The sequence below is a fragment of the Rhinoraja longicauda genome, chromosome 11 (genome assembly GCF_053455715.1).
Source record: "Rhinoraja longicauda isolate Sanriku21f chromosome 11, sRhiLon1.1, whole genome shotgun sequence".
In the NCBI taxonomy this organism is placed as follows: domain Eukaryota; kingdom Metazoa; phylum Chordata; class Chondrichthyes; order Rajiformes; family Arhynchobatidae; genus Rhinoraja; species Rhinoraja longicauda.
Window position 1 is genome coordinate 46,095,233 of NC_135963.1, and position 13,762 is coordinate 46,108,994.

Sequence of the window (13,762 nt, forward strand, 5' to 3'; positions counted from 1 at the left end):
TTTGTTCTTGGGTATGCCTATCTCTGAAGATCTGTCCTGGACCCAGCACATTGATGCAGTCATAAAGAAAACCAATCAATGCCTCTACTTCCTTAGAAGATTGAAAAGATTGTTGATGAATACTCTCTTGAACTTCTACAGGTGTGCAGCAGAGAGTAAAGGTTGCATCGCGGCCTGGATCAACAACTTGAACTCCCAGCAATGTAGGAGATGACAAAAAGTGGTGGACACTGTCTGATGGACATTGACCTCCCCACCATTGAAAAGAGGTATAGGAGTTGCTGCCTCAAAAAAGGAGCCAGTATCATCAAGGACCCATATCACCCAGGCCATGCTCTCATTCCACTCCTGCTGTTGGGACGAAGGTATAGGAGTCTGAAAACTGTGACCTCCAGGTTCAGGAACAGCTTCTTCCCAACAATCATAAGGCTATTGAACACTACAAACTCCAGTAAACTTTGAACAACGAACTGTCTTGGTTACACTAGAGACTTCGGACTTTGTTTTGGTTTTGCGCTATATTGTTTTTTAAATTTATTGATCTTTTCTTTTGTTTCTTTACTATGTTATCTATTGAGCACTGTGTTTACAAACCTGTTGTGCTGCTGCAAGTAAGAATTTCATTGTTCTATTTCAGTACAAATGACAATTAAACACACTTGACGACTTGACTCTAGACTCTTGACTCCCTTGACTCCTGGATGGCAAGACAAAGGAACCTTGGATGATAAGAGAGGTTGTAAATTTGGTTAAAAAGAAAAAAGAAAAGTTTAGGAAGATGAAATCAGTTTGAGGCTTTGAAGAATATAAAGAAAGCAGGTCAGAATTCAAGAAGGGAATTGAGAGGGCCAATGTCATTGGCAAGTTAGATTAAAGAAAAGACCAAGGATTTTTATACCTACATTAAAAACGCAAGTGTAACTAGGGCGAGGATAAGGCCACTCAATGATAAAGGAAGGAATTTATGCTTGGAGTTAGAGGATGTAGGTGAGATATTAAACAAGTATTTTGCATTGGTATTCACCAAGGGGAAAGACATGGAGGACAGTGAGACTAATATGCGGTATACTAATATGCAAGGGCATTTTGAAATCAAATGGGAGGTGAACTGAGTCTCTTAAGAGTATTAAGGTAGATAAATCCCCCGGGCCTGATGTGATCATTTCGTTTGTTGAAGAGGTTGGAGAGGAGAAGGTGTGCAGTTCTGGTTGCCCCAATACAAGGAGAACGTGGGGGCTTTGGAGAGAGTTCAGAAGAGGAAATGCTGCCTGGTTTAGAGGACATTAGCTAAAAGGAATGGTAGGACAAAATTAAAGGGTGGACCTTGCCATGCAGTCCTGGCTAAACATTTTACCCTGATCGGGGTTGTTTGTTTAGTATTACCACATAAGTGGTTTAGAGAAACAATTGGATTTGTGAGGTAGACACAAACTGTTGGAGTAACTCAGCGGGCCAGGCAGCATCTCTGGAGAGAAGGAATGGGTGACGTTTTGGGTCGAGACCCTTCTTCAGACTGATGTCAGGGGAGTGGGCGGTACAAAGCAATATATGAGGTGCTGTTCCTCCAATTTGCACTGGGCCTCACTCCTGACAATGCAGGAATCCCAGGACAGAAAGGTCAGATTGGGAATAGGAGGGGGAGTTTAAGTGCTGAGCAACCGGGAGATCAGATAGGTTAAGGCGTATTGAGCGGAGGTGTTCAGCTAAACGATCGCCGAGTCTGCGCTTGGTCTCGTCGATATACAGGAGTCAACACCTGGAACAGCAGATGCAGTAGACGAGGTATACTGTGAGTTTTTGCTTGTAACCACACAGAATGAGACCGTGGCTCATAGGGTCCACATTGATAATTACCAAACAATCTCTAAAAACTCATTCCCTCTCCTCATTTCCTCTAGCACCACAACTTGCTCTTTCTCACACGCCCATCAATTTCCCTTTCATTCTTTAACAGCTTGCCAAGACTAAAGGATAATTTATGATGGCCAATTAATCGACCAGCACGTCTCTGACATGTGGAAGGAATCCTCATGATCAAGTCAAGTCAAGTCAAGTCAATTTTATTTGTATAGCACATTTAAAAACAACCCACGTTGACCAAAGTGCTGTACATTTGAATTAGGTTCCAATAGAAAACAAAAAATGAAAACATACAGTAGCACGCAAACAGTTCACAGCGCCTCCTCAGAGCAAGAACATGCAAGCTCCACACAGACAGCACCCACTGCTGCTTTGCAAATCCCCCGCAAGACTCCAGTACCTGATATATCAAGAGGCATGTCAGAAACCCATCTTTCAAACATAATCCCAACCTCCAGCATTAGGTCTACACCCTACATTTATAAATCTATAAATCTTATAAATCTATAAATCTTGTTAATGGTGATGATGATTTCTGCCTCCATCACCATAGACATACAGCATGGAAACAGGCCCTTCAACCTAACCTGCCCACGCCAACCAAGATGCCCCATCTACATTAATCCCACCTGTCCATGTTTGGATACTCCTCTAAATAATTCCTATACATGTACTTGGCCAGGTGTCTTTTAAATAGTACAGTTTGTACCTCAACTACCTCCCGTGGCAGCTTGTTCCATATATCCACCACCCTCTGTGTGAAAACATTTCCCCTCACGTTCCTATTAAATCTTTTCCCTTGCACCTTAAACATATGACCTCTGGTTCTTGATGCCCGTAGTCTGTGCAGTCGCCCTATGTATTCCCCTCATGATTTATATACCTCTATAAGATCACTTTGCGTCCTTTAATTTAGTGAATCCTAAATCCGTACTATTCTCTGAGTGAATAATGTTTTCTTCATCTCCCCTCTAATTTATCTAAAATTAGGTTAAATGTATCCCTTCTGGTTTTTAACCCTTCTTCTAAGGGAAATAGGTCCTTCCTATATACTGTGATTAAACCTTTTACACACCTCAGTTACATCTTTGTGTAGGAAAGAACTGCAGATGCTGGTTTAAATCGAAGGTAGACACAAAATGCTGGAGTAACGCAGCGGGACAGGCAGCATCTCATTCCTTCTCTCCAGAGATTCTGCCTGTCACGCTGAGTTACTTCAGGATTTTGTGTCTACCTTCAGTTACATCTTCCCTGTGCTCTTATGTTCTGACGAACACAATGCGAGCTTTCTGATCTTTCCCCACAGCTACAAGGTTCAAGTCATGCTCACATTTTTATGTCGTCCTTGCCATCCTCTCCTGTACCATGGTTACCAGAACTATACAGAGATTTCATCTCAAATTCCTTCAATTAACATTTAGCTTTTATTACTGTTCAAAACAAAAATTTTGTTTCTTGCCTCATTTTGTTGCCAAAAGTAAAAATACCCTTTCAATAATTAGATGGCAGCTCTGCATTTAGAGTTACATCTGCACTCTGTGTGGTAACAATATGACTTCCTTGTGTGCTTTTATGCTCTTAATAATCTGAAATACAATACTAGGTTAATGCACAATATTTTAATTAAGAATTAATAAAAATAGTTGAACGGAAAATGAAAGGTTTGTTTTAAAATACTCGAATAATCCTAACAGTGTATTACTGCTCCCCCAAGAGGAAAAGAAGATAACTCACAAGAGACAGCTCATTATTCATCAGTATACTTTTCATCATTTGACATGCAGAGCAAGAGACCAAGTCAAAAGATAATGTTGTTACCAAACAAGGTGAACATTCAGCTTCCTCTTTGTAGCTTCTAAATTTTCAAAGGGAATATATTCATTTGTAAACAAACAGAAAATGAATTGTTTGCACTATACAACACCAAAATAAGAGCAACACCAGCAACATTGTGGATATTAGGCTCATGTCTCAACCTTAGGCCCATGTCCCAACTCTCAATATTGCTTTAGTAGCTGGATGTATTAAAGTCAATTTTAACTGTCCTCCAGGTTGAAACCAAGCAAAATGTTCACATGGCCCCTGATTTACCATTCATTCAATTAATTCTTCTAATATATTGGAATATTATCCAGTCCTGATTAACTGAGGAATGGAAGACCCAATACATGGGAAGGAGTGTCCTGCTTAAAATCAAATATGCCAAGTTAATTTGGACTTGACTTCTATTTATATCAACATTAGCTTTGTGTCTATCCACTAAACTTTGAATCTTAATTATTCGTTAGTATTTAATATTGAACCAAATATGTGCTAATTAATTTCAAGCATTTTCTCTGTTCTTTATTCAGTTATTTGCCCTACTTCATTTTGAAGACCACAATCACCTTATTCTGTTAGAATTTATCCAATTATGGTCAGAAAATCAACTGCAGTGACTTTGCTTGTGTTCCTCAAGAAACTTTAATTGTGAAAAAAAACACACAAAGTGCTGGAGTAACTCAGCAAATCAGGCAGCATCTCTGGAGGACATGAATAAGTGATGGTTTGGGATGGGTTCCTTCTTCATACTGATTGTAATAGGGAAGGGAGAAGTGACAAGTGACAGGAGTATACAGATCAGAAAGTTTTATTTGTCAAATGGGAGAACAAAAGCTGGGGATGAAAAGGAGACAAAAGGATGTAAGATAAGGAGAGGATTGAAAAGTGAAGCCAGAGGAAGAGATATATGTGGAGGGGTACAGGGGGAAGGGGAAAGAAGGGTGGGAGAAATGGGTGCACACCTGAGAGGGGCACAGGAACGAGAGTGGGGAAGGAAAGGGCACGTATACCTAAAACTGGAGAATTAAATGTTCATACTATTGGGTTGTAAGCTACCCATATAACGTGCTGTTCCTTCAGTTTGTGTGCAGCCTCACTCTGGCAATGGAGAAGGATCAGGACAGAAAGGTCAGTATGGGAATGTGAAAAGGAGTTAAAATAGTTAGAAACAGGAGATCCCAGAAGGCCTTGTTGGACTAAATGCAAGTGTTCAGCGAAATGGTCGCCTACTCTACACTTGATCTTGCTGATGCAAAGGAGGCCACATTGGGAGCACTGAATACAGTAGCTGAGGTTGGAAGAGGTGCATGTGAACCTATCTCACGTGGAAGAGCTGTCAGGGTCCCTGGATGGATATGAGGAGGAGCTGCACGAACATCTGCTGCAATTGCAGGGGGAAGTACCTGGCGAGTGGGTGTTTTGGATGGGAAGAGATGAGTGAACCAAGTAGTTGTGGGAGAGTGGTCTATACAAAAAGCAGAAAGAGGTGGTTATGGGAAGATGTGACTGATGGTGGGATCATGTTGAAGGTGGCTGAAATGTTAGAGAATTATGTGTTGGATACATAGGCTGTTGGAGTGAAAGGTAAGGACCAGGGGAACTCTACCCTTATTCTATCTGAGTGGAGAAGGAGCGAGACCAGCACTGCGGGAAATGGAGGAGACACGGGTGAGTGATCCATCTACAACAGCCAGGGAGAAACCATGGTTGCGAAAGAAAGAGGGCATCTCGGATGTCCTAGAATGGAAAGCCTCATCTTGGGAGCAGATGCGGTGGAGTAAAGATATTGAGAGAATGAGAGGGTGTTCTTGCAAGAGGCAGGGGTAGGAGGAGGTATAGTCCAGCTAACATCTTGCACTTCCATGAACAAGGCATCTCTTAACCAATCCATGACTAATGTCTCAGACTGCTTGTCTAACATTCTGGATGAGCAGAGGTGTCCTCGAACTAACAGGCTGAATCCCTTGACTTGGCACTAATAAACTCTTTTCCTTGCAGTTTTGGCCACAGTGTTATGATGCATGATGAACCCTTGTTGACTTCACTGTACAGTGCATGGAACTCAGTATCCATGTCATTGGCAATGCTTGCATCTCATTAATTTGGCTCCCCTTGTATTTTGTTCACAATTTGGGGGAAAAAAACGCAGCATATGACAGTGAAATATTGGGCACTTATATCAAGCCCAAGACATCCATGTAATGTGTGGGCCACAAGCTGCTGAATGTGAGGATATTAAGGATATTGATAAATGAGGATATTGGATATGACAGTGTTGTTCTATAATACCTTCATTTAGTTAGGTGTAAATGCGATTTCCATGCACATTCAACTCGGCATGGTGGCGCAGCGGCAGAGTTGCTGCCTTACAGTGCTTGCAGCGCCGGAAACCCGGGTTCGAACCCGACTATGGGTGCTGTCTGTTCGAAGTTTGTATGTTCTCTCAGTGACCTGTGTGGGTTTTTCCGAGATCTTTGGTTTCCTCCCACACTCAAAAGACGTACACGTTTGTAGGTTAATTGGCTTGGTGTATGTGTAAAAATTGTCCCTAGTGTGTGTAGGGTAGCGTTAATGTGCGGAGATCGCTGGGCCGAAGGGCCTGTTTCCGCGCTGTATCTCTAAACTAAACTAAACTGTGCAATTGGTAAATTCCCTGCTGTACCTCTAAAAAAAAACTCCAAAGCAGGATCTAATCTGTCCCAATCCTGATGATTTCTCGTGAAGTAATCAACAATCAATGCCCAGCAAATTTGGTGACAGATGCTACCCTAAGGTGAGAATATTACCTCGAGACAAACTGAATCAATTCTTCAAAGTTGAGATTAGTTTTGTGACCCAAAAGGCCAATATTTTATCTATTGGACCACGCATTTTCAACGTTGTCTCGTTCACCAACACACACTTATTTCTATGCCATTAACTAAAAAGATAACAGGTACTGGACTATATCTTGATGAGAAAGAAAATAAAAAGGTAAAGTTATACAGGCTAATGTTAACTTTGTCACGTAGGAAGATATGGTGATAGCGAAGGTAGAGAGGATTAGGAAGAAGGCATACGGGATTGTTGCTTTCATTATCCAGGGTATTGAGTATAAGGGAAAGGAGGACTGGGCATAACTTGATAATATTTTGATTAGGACAGAGGACACATCCATCCCTCCCCCATCCAAGTCGCACCAGCTTCTCGTTTTCACCCAACAAGCAGCTAACAGAGGCCTGATTCCTTTATCATCATTACTTTTTTGCATATCTTTCATTCATTGTTCTTTATCTCTCTACATCACCATCTATATTTCTCGTTTCCCTTTCCCCTGACTAGTGTGAAGAAGGGTCTCGACCCGAAACGTCACCCATTCCTCTCCAGAGATGCTGCTTGAGTTACTCCAGCTTTTTGTGTCTTGCTTTGGTTTAAACCAGCATCTACAGTTCCTCCCAGCATTTAGTGGTTTGCAGGTCGGACAATTTAGCTTAATATTATGATGCCCTAGGCATTGTCATATTTGGCTCCTTAATGAGTTTGGAACACATATCCATGAAATCACTGAGACCTTTTCCACCTTTCCCCCTTTACAATATTAGTTTATTCTGCTCTGGCCTCGTCTAATTTGCTGCTGAAACCTTCTTTAATGCCTTTGTTAAGCATTGCTTTTCCTAATCCACATCCAACTAATCATCCTCAAAATAGATTCATCAAGAGTGCTGCATGTAATCATATCATCTTTGCTAACCATTCTATCAGCTGCCAAGGCCCTTAATTCTGGTATTGCTTCCTCTAACAACCCTCTAGCTCACTCTCCCCATTTAAGGATTCTTAAGGCCAATCTATAGTTAGCGATGGTTTGACCTAATCTCACTTTTTTTTCTCATTCAAATCACTTTGGAGATAATAGTACTTTGAAGTTCAACACCTCGGAGTGATATGATGCAATGAATATTCACCAGCTGTATGAGCTTTAAATATGTCTGATTTTATTGATTTAATCATTTAAATTTCTGGATTTATATTCTAAATATAATATTTTGTAAAATCCTGGCAGATTGGTCATAAATGAAATATTGTATTCAGTTCCTGACATTACAATTTAGGAAAGATGTGAAGACACCAAGCCAACTGATATCTAAATCTATTCCCTTCATCAGTTAACTTGCTTAAGACATTGGCATAATATCCATTCAAAAATTCATATGTGGAGAGGTTTTGGCCTAACCATAAGTGAGATCATGAATCATATTTCCTAGATTCTCACACACATGATCCACAAAGTCAGGAATAGTTCCATGGCCTGGAAAATCTAACCTTGTTAAAGGCATTAAAGCCAGTTAGAGGCACTGTCTTTACAAATACTGGCTATTCCCATGTTGAACAGGATAGACTGTAGACTGATAGTTTGACTGATTTATCTTTGGTGGAAGATCATGTACCAAGTTTCATAATTTATTCAATATTTCTGCCACAGATGTGGTGAGAAAAACTTCTGAGGAAACTCAGTTGGTAATCCAAAATGTCCCACCATTGTTGACACGTCTTTAATGTAAAACTGGATCTTTTATTAAGTTGGTGGCAAACTAGACGAGAGACCAACATCACTGGTTTTCTGCCATAAAATTTGTTTGTGGAGTTTCCAAATGATTTTTAGCCTTTTGTGCTGGCCTCCCTTCATGTCTCCACCTTTTTAAATGAAGATGAGGGATTTGGTAGCCCTTATTTCTCTCAGTGCACCCAGGGTGAGATAACCAGTTATTGTCTTATTCCAAGAATGGTGAGCCAGAGATAACATTGTCTGAAGTGTAGGGATTTTGATTAATGATCTATCCATCTGGGAATAACTATGACCTTTATAGACAAATACAGCAAAATAATCCATCACATTTATGTCTGCATAGGAGGTATTTGCAGGATTGCAACTGATGTGGCAGTGGTCAACCCATTCTGTGTTGGTAACTTTACAGTATGCAAGATAAATTATTTTTGGCAAGCAATATGGCACGATTGATGTAACATTTTAAAGATGAATTAGCAGTGATATAGAGTTACAAAGAGAAAGTGGGAGTCAAAATTGAAAGAGAATGCACAAAGATAGATTGAAAGGACTGGAATGAGTTCAGTTCAGTTTTTTTAAACTTGAAATCTAGTTTTATATGATCTTGTCGTTAAAGTAAATTCATATTTTTTTCTTCCTTTAATTTCAGAGTTGACATCATGTGGTAATTTGACTCATCTCCCTCAGTAAGATTGAATATTTGTCAACAATCACTAAATAGAGCCCAATCACTGCTGGTCATTTAAGATTATAATCATATGTAGTTAATTGAAACCACCATGTTGGACATTTTAGCTGAAGTAAGTTTATTGAAAGCGTCCCTCTTTTTCAATTGCATTTTACATCTTTTGTTCTGTTCTTTTTAAGCGAATTCCACAAATGTTATGCCTGCGAATGTTGACTGTGTTGAGAAGGATTACATTTCAACTTGTGCTTATTAATGGACGCATCATAGAAAATAACACAATTGTGTGTCATGAAAGTATGCATCACAGTGTAAATTCTTGTTATTTTGTTCTGTTTGTATTTTCTATGCAGCACTGTTGTTTGGACTTATTGGTATGGATGGATGTCAGAGTTTGATCATGTGCATATTTAAGCTGTTAAAAATGATTCGGTTCTGAAGTGTGAAAGTGTTCCATTGCTTGAATAATATTTAAAAAGAATTGTCAACATAATGAAGAAAATACATTTTCAGTTGAAGGATATAGCTTAAGCTCTGAGTAATGGGATAACATGTGTAAATTAATGAACTCTTGCAAACTTGCAAAGACTTTTATGAAAATAAACATTTGGATTGTTACCATTTAGGTTGGCCTGTTTGTTGTTTGGATTCTACAACATGAAATTCCTGCATTCCTAGTGTGTAGGGGGACTTGATGCCAATTTTAAGGATGCTGATTTGTTTCAAAATCTGCCCAAGATTGTTCAATAAAGGAAGTGAAATCAGGGAAACACAAGGATCTGCAGTTGCTGGAATCTGTGAGCAAAAGACAAACCGGTGGAGAAACTCAGCAGGGGCAGTTTACTTCTGTAAGAGAAGTGGAAGTTGGGAAGAAACCCAACAATCTTGTGATCCAAATGTTGATATCTATTTTATGTTGCCAGGAATCAGGCAAAGGAAATGCAGAGCTGTTAGATCTCGAACATTTATTAGGATAAGGGATAATATTTTTATACCCTCAGCAAAATTAAGTTATTTAGCAGCTGCATAACTAGAGGTTTACTGAAAAAATGATGTACAAATATTCGAGTGGTGACTTTTGCCCCTGAAGCACTGTAATCAGGCATCCCTCATTTCAATGGTCTTAATAACATGTAACATGATAAGATCTTAAAACCTCAGATTTTATTTTATTTTCATCTAAAGCAATGGAATCCAAGCAAAAAACAAACCGCTGGAGGAATTCAACTGGTCAGGCTGCATAGATAAGAATGGATAGATGACGTTTCAGGTCTGGACTGAAGAAAATGGAGTCAAGGGAGGCAGTTGGTTGAAAGGGGTGGGCCAAAAGCTGGCAAGTGATAGGTGAATTCAATAAAGAGAGGTTGTTTGGCAAATAGGTGGGGAGATAAGTGGTGCAGTTAATAACTAAGTATATTTAAGGGATAGATAAATCTTTGAGGCCTGATCAAGTATATCCAAGGACACTGGGAAGCCAGAGAAGACATTTCAGAAGTCCTGGCTGAGATAAATGAATCAAGGATAGACATTGGTGAGGTGCCAGAAGACTGGATGGTGGCCAATGCTGTGCCTTTAAGAAGGGCTGCAAAGATAAACCTGGGAACCATAGACTAGTAAACCTAACATGTATGGTAGGAAAATTACAGGAGAAGATCCTGAGGGATTACAGACACATGCATTTAAAAAGACAGGCGTTAATTAGGGATAGTCAACATGGTTTTAGTGCATGGGATGATCATGTCACATGAATTCCATTTGAGTTTTTTGAAGAAGTAACAAAGAAGGTTTATAAGGACAGGGCTGTAGACATTGTTTATATGGACTTCATTAAGGTCTTTGATAATGTTCCACATGGTAGGCTGCTTTGTAAGGTTAAATCACATGAGATCTAGGGATATACAGAATTGGTGTGATGGCAGGAAGCAGAGGGCGGTGGCAGAAAATTGTTTCTTCAATACTTGTCTTCAAGTGTCTTCAATACTTTTTCTTCGGCTTTCAAGAAGGTACAAAGCTTTTTCAAGGAACTATGTTGAGAACAGCAGAAACCAGGGTACTTATCTAGATGTTGGTTTGTAAATTGAACCTTATAATACTATTCCAAACTCTTCAATAAAATACAATGTGATACTGCAGCCTGGCACTGTGCAAATGGAATAAAGGTCTTCCTCAGCTTACAAACAAATGTACAGCTCACACATACAACCCAGTGTATGGGAGAGCGACAGGATGGAGTTTCTGGTGGCTGCAGTTATCTTCGGTTGTGTGGGAACTCAATTTGCAGCTGCTATTCTGGATTTAAGAACTGTTTGTGCCACGAAGAGTTCTCACAAATGGAACCCTGCTGTAACCTGGGGAGGATCTGTAATATTCAAATGCTTTATCTTATTTAACGATTTACTCTCTGCAGTCGCAATATTCTCTTAATTTAGATTTTGTATCAAGCATAACAGTTGGATAGAATATCCTGTCTCACAGAAAAAGAAACATCCTTCAATTCACTGGGTAAGTACTAGAAATAAAATATTTGCAGAATCATGGAGAGAGGGCAGTGGGATAGGATTATTTGGATTTTTTCTACCACTGGATTGAATAGCCTTGTTTCACAGTGGAACTTTATGTAATTCTGTGAATCACGGTGAGTGTGTTCGGTGTCATCCAATCACAAAGAGATGATGCATTATATAATAAACACAGTTGACACAGACCTCCTCAAATAATGCACATTGCAATGTAATCCTTCATCAAATGTATCCATGTTATTGACTTTGAGCTGCAATTTTCTCTGATAAGAAATCTTGGGTAGCAAGGATCATCTTTCAGATCCCTTTGATGGTGAGGAAATCAATACTCCAGATAATCTCCACCATGTTCTGCAGTTCCCTTCATTCTTTTGGTTTCAAATGACTGAACCAAGCTGAAATGCAATGAGTCAGTAAGCTCTTCATTATACCCCTGGAGATGTTTGATAGAGTATTTGATGACATGCTGAATCTCCTCAAACTTCGGCGGAAGGAGAGGCGTTGGTGAACGTTCTTTATGAATGCATCAATGGGCTGGGCTGAGGGCCAATCTTCATGTTATTGGCCGATATGAAGCAATGAACGCCAATGCTTCCTAAATATTTTTTTTCATCTCACAGGAAATGCATCTTATTGGACTATGTGTTTGATGCTCTATTGACATGCTTTACTTCACTGCAGGATCACTGAAATTATCAACCAGATGCTGTTTATTTATCCAGATGATTGTCATTCAGGGCCAAATGCAGGCAAATTGGGCATCTTGGTAAGCTTGGAGGAGTCTGACCCAAGGGCCTGTTTCCATGCTGCATGACTATGCTCTGATGTTTGGCTTTGACTCAATTGTATCAGGATGGACTCGTGCACCTCCCTCTTCTAACATTTTGTGGTGTTAAAGCCTTCTGTAGACACATCATTGCACCTGATTTACCGGTATGCTGACACTTAATCATTTTACCTGTTTGTTTTTTTCTGTCTCCTAACTGTTGACTTCATTCAAATTGAAAGCAGCGATAAAGGCAGGAGGTGATGTGGTTACAATGATAAGTAATGAAATTTGCAGTGAATATCCAGCAGTTGGATCCAGACAGGAAATATGTAGAGACAGACCTTTCAACCTTTCATAGTTTTGAACCATTTGGTACAAAGCTAGGAGAACATCAGCAACAAAACCTGAATGTTAAATAAACAGAAACATTAAATCCCAAAAGAGGATGTACATGGCAAACATGCATTATTTGTAAGTGATTTTTTTTCACAAGGTATGGTTTCTTGAGTTTTGTTTTTTGCTGTACAGCTATGGAATGTGTGGAGAAAAGTAAGGTGATATTGCCCGGTGCAGGAAATAAGAAACATCCAGATTTTAAGGAATGTCCCTTTCTAAAAATAGACATGGGAAAGGGCTTGAGCTGTTACGTCTACAAAAGGGAATAGGTCTACAAGCAGTAGAGTTAATATTTGCAGATGGTAACAGAAGTTACAGTTATTTCTTTAGGATAATAAAGATATCTACATATTTTTCAGTAAACCATGACACATCACAAATTTAAAAAACGCTGGAAACGCTCAGCAGGTCAGGAAGCATTATGTGGAAAGAGAAACAGAGTAAATGTTTCAGATCAAAGCACCCTCACCCTTCCATCAGAGGTGAAGCAATAGCTCTGTTTCTCTTTCGACAAATGGTACCTGATCTGCCATATGGCTCTAACATGGTTTTTTGTTTCACAATTTCAGCATCAGCTTTATTAGCTTTCATGTAATTGGAAGCTCCATTATCTTCTTTTAACCAGGCCATTATAATTATTTTGTAACTTTTTGACTGAACAAAATTTGACAAAAATATGGTTCATTTGAATAACTTCTTTAGGTCTCCATGTGTGATGATAAAATTGTAAGCTTTTCTCAGAACAATGTCTACTCCAGGATGATGTTTGATGGTGCTCCCATCAGAAGTGATTTAGTGAACAGTTACTTTGTTTATGATTGCTGCTTTACGGTGATCAAAGTTGAAAATCTGCATCACAGATTGACAAATTTTCTGTCAACATTCATTATGGAATGCCCAACTTTTATCATTTACTTCATAACTAATTAAGAATATCTTAAGTGACAGAATGAAAACATATGCAGCTGTGGCTGACAATGAAGCTTGTTATTTGTGGAATAAACAAGACAGGACATCTGGCAATCCAATACCACATCTGGCTAGTTTATCTTGTTTTTGAAGGTACTTCAAATTTATTTGTTAAAAGTATTATCTGACCTTTTGCACTCCAGATATTTGTGCAAAGTCATCATATTCTATTGTGGTTTCCTTATTTTAAACCCTTTTGA